General features: G+C 52.2%; 1 long non-coding RNA gene across 1 annotated transcript; it reads right to left on the bottom strand.

The window, feature by feature from the left end:
* Nucleotides 1–514: 514 nt before the first annotated feature.
* LOC142050912 (uncharacterized) lies at nt 515–7,974 on the bottom strand. Its single transcript, XR_012658198.1, has 5 exons — nt 7,874–7,974; nt 7,505–7,623; nt 7,311–7,414; nt 4,701–4,807; nt 515–1,432 (listed from the first exon to the last, which is right to left on the bottom strand). It is a non-coding gene; the product is annotated as an uncharacterized LOC142050912 (long non-coding RNA).
* Between the last annotated feature and the right edge of the window lie 261 nt (nt 7,975–8,235).

Below are 8,235 nucleotides of genomic sequence, written 5' to 3'. Positions count from 1 at the left end.
CGGGCGCGTGTTTACGCACATCCAATATGAGCGTCTAGGCTCTAAAAGCTTTCCATTTTCCTTCTGCGTTCATTCAACTCGCACAGCCGTTCACGCCCGCCATAAGATTATCTATCTCCAAAATACACAGCAGCAACGTGACTGGGGGGTTTTGGCGTGTTACGGAGTCGGGAGGGACGTCCGCCCGGCTGCCCCGCCCAAGAGATGCTGCTGAACTGCCAGGGAAACGCGCGTCGAAAGCGAGACTGAAATAAAGTACTTAAGAGCGCTCCCTCAAAATACCGGCAGGAAACACCCCCCCACAACATTCAGTCGCCCCTCATTAAATATTTACCACAAATACCTACCTGCTTAAGTACACCTAACAAATCGTACCCTACATCTGCTTGGCAGTTACAGCTGAAAGAGCGCAAGTCACGTCGTAAATCAGACGATGTTAGCTTTTTTTTAAACTTTCATTTATGACAGAAGAATCGGTGAGTGAAGAGATCCCCGATACAGTTTTACTTTTTTGGGGGGGGGGGGAAAAATAATACCACAACAAAAAACCACACAAATCAAATCCCCAGTGTTGCAATACACGGGGCTACCAAGAAGGACCGGCAGACCTGCTAATGCGTTCGGCTGTACCGAAGCATGCAGGCGAACCGCATTTTATGGTATCTCGACTGTTACAACTGAGAACCCAAGCACTACCAATGCCATCAACCTTTGGAGTATGTGCTGTGCTTGGATCTCCGCAAGGACCATGGATTTTTTTGTCTTTAAAAAAAAGCAATACTTTGCAAGTCTTGTGCTGATGAGTTCTGCTGACAAAGACACTGTCTCTAAGATGCACTCTGATGGCAAGTTCATAGAATGCAACCTCACTGAATAAGAAATATCTCAATTCTTCAAAATCTCTTCCTAACAAAAGTCACACTGTGGGGCTTTCAGATGGGTCAGATTATGCATCCTTTCACAACAAGAAACACACCAGCTAACCAGGATATTCTTGCAGTGGCCAGGTGCCTCTTCATCATGTAAAAAAGGAAAAAACCCAGAGCCAGCAATAAGTATCACACAGGTCAACACAGATCTCTTCCAGAGCACCCCCCTCATCAAAACGAACATGCCCATCGGCTCACCTGCTCTGCACAGATTCCAGCATCACACCCCGCTTCCGTCATCGCTTGTGGCACCAAACGTATCAACACACAGTAAACTACCGTTACGCTCGTGAGAAATCACCGCCCCGTGACTTCCTCATTACTACCCAGCTCACTTCTAATGCTCATACGCCGTTCCAAAGACGGCCCACGTGTTACCTACAAAACTGAAGAGCTCGACGACGGACCACAGCATTCTCTGGTCTTAGATGCTGGCCGCTGCCCCACCTTCTCAGACCTCTCATAGGCGTGCGGCAGCAGCACTCCGAGCCTGCCAGCGGCACCTGCAAAAAGCCAAGCGAAAAGGCACCTCCTGAGATGCTGCCCGATGCCACAGCCTGCCCGCACCGATCCCCGTCTCGCACCCCTTTCCCTCGACAGCCTCCCACCCGGCCTACGTCACTTGCAGCTGAACACGGCACCTCGCCCGCCGTCCGTAACACCCAAACGACACGCGTTGCTTATAACTTCACCAGCAACACAACACCTCAGAAAAGAGCTGCTACTTCAGCCCACCAATCACCACTCGCCTTGCTCGACTTGCCTCCTTTGCTCATTGCTACGCTACTTCAAAACCAAAACAAAAGACAAACGCAAGGAGCAATGGAGTCATAGAGGCATCGGTCACATCTTCCCTCTATATACACCACGCACCGACTCACCCGCTTACATCGGTCCCCTCAGTTCCCCTCCGTCGCCCTGCACGACTCGTCCCTCGGCATCTCCAAAACCAATACGAAACAAGTCGCCTGGTTGCACAGCAGTACCTTAACTGTTCCTGAACACCGACTATAACCTGCCATTAAAAACAAACATATGACATCAAACATGAAGCCCTACGCACGTACAAGCTTGAACACCCTGCAGAGGTAATCTGCTCAGCTGAACTCTAGCTGCCTCTCCCAGATAGCCACGGTCACGGCCTCCGAGCCCACAAAACGTCACGGTGATTACGGTCCTTGCCTGCTGAGGAGGGCCACTCCATCCGAGATGACGGTACCACCTTTCCCCCAACAGCCTTAGCACAGCAACAGATGAACCCTAAGCTCTCATCGCTGTGCCACCTACCCGACTCTACACGGCCAGCAAGGCGGCTCCGAGCCAAACTCACAAAACGCACACACCAACGCTATGAGAAACACTACAAACCGCGCGCCTCCAAGACGAGAGAACGCTCTCGGCAAACACAGAGACAACTGGACGGAAGAGCTCGTCCAGCAACAAGACCTGCAGAACCCTGACAGTGGTGCAAGGAGGCCCTAACGAGATCCAAAATGATTAGAAGAGCGTCAGGGCCCGTGACAAGAAGTTCCTCTCAAAACTGAGAGGGAGGAGGCACAAGAAGCCCAGCTACAAGACCTAAGAACGTAAGGATGCAGGGAAGAAATCACGCTCCCTGAAAACAGACAGCGACAGAGCAGAGCTGTTCACGCATCTGGGAACGACGCCGCAGACGACAACTGCCCAGAAACTCCTCAAACATCAGAGCGATCCACGCTTTAAACTGTAACGCAAAAAGAAGCACCCGATGGGCGCCGGCCCCACAATTAGGACCTTGCCAGCCCCTAGGGATAGCGCTGTGCTCCTGAGAGCAAAGAGAACAAAGTCACCAGCCCCATGCGCCCCCTCACTGCGACCCAGCTCGCCTGAAATGCTCCTCAAATAGCCTTCGGTCGCATCTTCCCTTTAATCCCGCACACGGACCCGCTGCCTTAGTGTGCTCTACTCAGCTCTGCTCCATCACCCTGCACAGCTCCATCTTCATCCTCTGCAAGAACAGCATGATAGAACAAGTCACCTGGACGCACAGCAACAGCTTAACCATTCCACAGGTCTTGCTTCCACGTAGGAATACCATCTAGAGCCCAACTACTGCATGCCATTAAAGGAAATACCTTCAATCAAATGTTAAGCCCCACGCACGTACAAGCTTGAACAGCTGAGAGGTGCCCTCTGCTCAGCTAGCACTCTAGCTGCCTCTCCCAGGCAGCTACGGTCATCCCCTCGGCACCCACAAAACACCCCGGAAATTACCATCCTCGCCCGCTGCCAACGGCCACTCGCTCCGACGAGGGTTGTACGGGCGTTGCCAAAACAGTCTATGCATATTAACATTAACCATATACTCTTATTGCTATTCTTTCCTCCGCTCTACCATTGCTACACCCCCAGGCGGAGCAGCTCTGACACAGGCATCGACATGCACGGACCGACACCGCTCACAAATACTACAAGCGACGCGATCGAGGCACCTAAGAAAACTCTCACCGAGACGACGGACTTCCGGCCCAGAGATGCCACCGGGCGAGAAGATCTATACGGCAGCGAGGAAGAAGCTATAGCATCCGCAGAGAAGTCACCTACCATCATCACCTGCAATAAAACCATATACCCACAACTAGGACGACGTACGAGCGACAAGCCACTCTTAAAGACCTCAGAACGTTCAGGTGCAGGGAACAGGTCCCAGAAAAGGGCTCTGCGTATTCAGACTGCTCCTCAGCAGCAGTATCGAGGCCGCCTTAATCACCGCTGCAAAAAGATGACCTTCTATAAAGGTCTAATATTTCAGACACAAGACAAATCTATGCAGTAGACTTAAAATGCGAGAAAGGAAGCTCTCGGTTACCATTATGCCGATGAGCCAGGGCTTGCAAAACCCTCAATATTGCTACCTAGGTGCCTGCTCAGCACGGAGAACAACAGACACATCGAGACCCGAGTACAGTAAGGAACAAAGACAGACTACAAAATCCACACAACAGCACAAGCACAGGCAGGAACTCCCCCTGCCTGGCAGATGCTTCTGTTTTGCAGAAAGGACACCACAACCTCTCTCGGCCCAAACGTGTCCGGTCTCTGAACGGTACCCTCCGCTGATTTTACAACCCCTGCCTGCCCCACCTGCGCTTCCCCCAACCGACCGGCCACCCGCACAAAGACCGCATCGGCCCCTCAGCTTCCCTTCCAAATCTGGGGGCTCAAAAGCCATCCTTTAAAAAGGCCACACAGGCTACGTAGGATGGGGCTGCGGTCACACGGATACTCTTCATCTCCAAACGTGCGGTGCCATCACTCAGCATCGCACCACTCAACGCCGGCCACTTCCGCAACAACAGCCTCCTCGGAAGCGCCGTGAACTTCCGCTCCCCCACGCTCTAATGAGGCTGGATGTCGTGGCCGCCGCCACCTACGGTGCCTAGAGAACCAGAGAGACAAGGCGACCCCTGCGCCTGGAAGCGGCCGCCCGCTCACAAACAATTCCACACCTCAAAAATAACAGCTGCTACGGCTCCCTGTTCATCGCTCACCTTGCCCAACGAGCTCGGGGCAGACATCCCGCTTTGCATATAGTTTTGTGAGTCCCTTCATTAACTAGTCACATAGGTGCTCACACTGCACGACCCCTCCGTTGTCACGTGCTGACCTACCTTCTCACGATGCTCTGTTCGCCCCCTCCCTTCCGTGTCCGGCTCCCTACCGCGCATCTGCACCAACAGCCACATTCCAGACTCATCCTTTCCCCTACCGTGCCAACACGGCTCCGCTCACCTCCCAATCCGTGCCTCCCGGGTCAGTGGCCACGTCAGGTGCCTGCTCGCATTCTCGGTCCGTCCCCGATGGCTGGGGAACCGTCACCTTCAATGCCGGGCCCACTTCTGGGGAAATACGGAGAGGCACACAGATGTTGGACACTGCTTTCCAAAATCAAGAGCTCACCACGCAAAACAAACTAACAAATCCTTTTGACCGACTTGTTCGGCAACACAGAGACCCCAAAGGCAGAAATCCCAGACGAGTGACCTCACAGCCCGCCCCGTCACAGCACACGACGCCATCTGCTCGCCTTTGCCGTCACGCCTCGCTCGACTGTCCTGCTTAACCCTCGACCTGTTACTTAAACTGCAAGAAAAAGTCAAACCACGCAACACACAAAAATCACAGTTCATGTCAGATGACTCAAGCACAGGCGGACACCGATAGGGCAAATGCCAAAAGCAATACGGGAAGCAAACAGGCGTGGCTGGTGTAGCGACACACTCTCCTTTTGTAGGTAACTCACTCCTGAGCGACTCCATGAACAGCCGCGTGGAGAACCTCTCGGCAGACAGCACGCTCGAGTGGCCGTGCTGACACATACGGGGAAGGAGACTGGGCTACCGGAGGCTGCTTGCACACAGAACACGACCATTAGCTAACACTTAAACACCCCTTTCCCAACCATTCCCCGGTACCAAGACTTCAAAAACCCCTCCTCTCCTCCTGAACTGTCAGGGAAGGAACCTCACTCCTTCCCGACAGCTCCTGCCCTGTATTTGCACCCCTAAAGCCCCTCTGTCAGCCGCTCCTCGGGAGCCGCCCTTCCCACCTCTGCCCCGCGTTCTGCGAGCACCTCCCACCTTCCGGCTTCCCGCAGACTCCGTGCTCTCTACAGGCCCACAAAATAACAGAAGCCCTGATGCTTATAATCTACAAGGGACCTGCCGCAAGCTGCAAAGGTTCTCGGGACAACGTGGTACTCTGCGGGCGATCGGGAAAGGCGACGAGCAGTCCCGTACACCGACACACACTATGCGTTACGTCCCTGCTGCTTTCTGAAGGAAGGCTAGAGCTCCATATACAGATGTGTACAACACACTCACCCTAACCCCTACCGCAGCATCTCACCATCAGTCCTATTGAGAGATAACGTCAACAACTTGCACAACACAGGCAAAACTGGTGGAAAAAATATAAGGTTCTACCTTCAGTCAAGTCAAAATTCCTGGAAAACAAGACAAAACAAACAAAAAACCTACCACACACAAAAAAACCCAACAAACCACAAACAAAAAAACCCCGACAAAACCATAACACCCCCACAAAACCAAATAATCCAAAACACACTATTAGACCATCTTGCTACCCCTGAACACCCAACAAAAACTTACTGACCCAAGGGAAAACAAAAGCTCGTACAAGTGTACTTCCTAATATATATCTGCTGCTCAACTTTGACTGCTCCTTAATCTCTTACCTCAACCAGAAACCTCCCCATCTCTGAATGTCAAAACACACCTACCCAAAGAGCTTAGACAGCTCAAAACCTGCAACCAACTCAAGGAACAGTACCAGAGAAGCCCAGGAGCAGAATGAGCCTCCCGAAAAAAGGCTGGGGCTCATCTACCCCAGCGGAATGGCAAAGCAGAACGAAATCTTTTAAGAACCCCTTCTCAAAAAATATCTCTGGTTATAAAGTAAATCATTTATTGTAAAGCCATCAACCATTCGGAGTCACCTCAACGCTCTCTCTCGCTCAGTCCCTTAACAGAACTAGATCAGTCTCAAAGGACAAAAAACACGAAAAGAAACGTGGAAATACACAAGCGTATCGGGAACCGTATGAAGCAGCTAAATTAACACCTCAGTAGCTGGGGCAAAACTAAATTGTAAAGGACAACAAAAAAACACCCCAGGAGACACATGGATTAAAACAGATGAAGGCTCTCTCTTCTCGCAGAAGCTCAAGAAGAGACCTGAGCCAACGGTACACAGCTCTGGGGTATCGGATACCGAAAAGAAACATACTCGAGACAGAAAACAGACTGCTGTGGAGCACAAAGGTGGCTTTGGCAAAGGTTCTGCCGGGACAAGAGTCACAGTTACAGGGAACGGACAGCGGCCGGCAGGGGAAACGCCGTCGGCGTGGAGGGGCCAGCGGGGGAAATGCCGCCCTCAGCTAACGCTGCGCTATCAAGCCTTAAGCGAAAACTGCAGAGTAGTTACAGGAGACGGGCATAAGATGGATGCTGAATATCACTTGATGGTCACAAAATCTCATGGGGATGGGCACCACGTAGCCTCACGGACACCCCTTAGACCCAAACGCTTAACGAAAGACGCTTCTTGCCAAAACACAAGCTCGACGAGGAAAAGCCAAAGCTGATGCGGGGGCAACTACTAAAATCTCAGTACGTGAGCAGGCATTACTTAAGATGGTGCGGTGGTTCTGCTGGGTCCGTCCAACCTGAGCAACGGGTTCTAACGCCTGTCCAGCAGCGTCCATGATCTCTCTCACGGCCTCCCACATCAGAAACCTCCCCTGCCCAGGACCGCGTTTTGCATGTTCCACCCCTCCCCATCCCCGCAATGAAAATCAAACACAACAAATAAGCAGTCTACTTCATCTTCTTGGCCTCCAAAAGAAGCTTCCTTCCTCTGCTGAGCGTCGACACCAACATCCTCGTGCCGTTCCTCAAAAGCAAGCTGGTCCTCGGGTGCCCGTACTGCCAAAAGAAGACAAAACGATTATGCTCTTATAACGAGCTCCATCATCCTCTCCTCCTTCAGGAAATCGAGTCCCGATTGCTACATACCAGAAGTTTGTGCAGTAGATGGCCGAGGCCAGCCCCGTAAATGAAGCACTCTGTGACCCTGCTTTCTCTTTTGGCCACAGCACCCGCCACTGGGGAGCCCCAAACCCCTTCGTGACTCCCTACGAAAACCAGATACAACTAGTTCAAAACATCTGGCAGGTGAGAGATGACCGACAAACACGTACAGCCCACCTTACCCTCAAACCAGCCAGAGAGCTGACTTCCTCCCCCACTGAACTCTCATCTTCGACAAATTCACCAAACAGAACAATGTTTACACTGAACAGAACAAAACCCTTACCCTCTGACACTCTGAAACGGGTTTGTGCACCCACAAAATATATATATTCATGCTACCGACCCACGTACCACACTTCCTCAGGGTCAGCCCCACAAAGACAGGAGAACGCCCAATGCTCTCTCCATGGATACCCCGATGCTCCGCTCCCTTCTTTGCTGCTCCTGTCACGGGAAAACGCTGGGAATAAAAAAAGGTTCAGAGAAGCAAAACAATAAACAATAGGGAGAGGGACCAGCGCAAAGGAATAGAGAGAGGAAGAGACGAACAGGAAGGACAGACAACCCCATCCTGAGCACAGCCTCTGGGAGAGGGAAAGAGGAAACAGCAACCGTTATTACCGCAGATCAACCCTGAACAAAGCCTCCTTCCACAGGGGCTTCTGGACACACTGCTCCTTCCCCGCGCTACTGCTACGGGCCCCTGCGCCGAG

Source organism: Phalacrocorax aristotelis, unplaced genomic scaffold, assembly GCF_949628215.1.
Source record: "Phalacrocorax aristotelis unplaced genomic scaffold, bGulAri2.1 scaffold_61, whole genome shotgun sequence".
NCBI classification, from domain to species: Eukaryota; Metazoa; Chordata; class Aves; order Suliformes; family Phalacrocoracidae; genus Phalacrocorax; species Phalacrocorax aristotelis.
The sequence above is the reverse complement of the archived record's forward strand: the minus strand, read 5'-3'. Positions and strand labels throughout refer to the sequence as shown.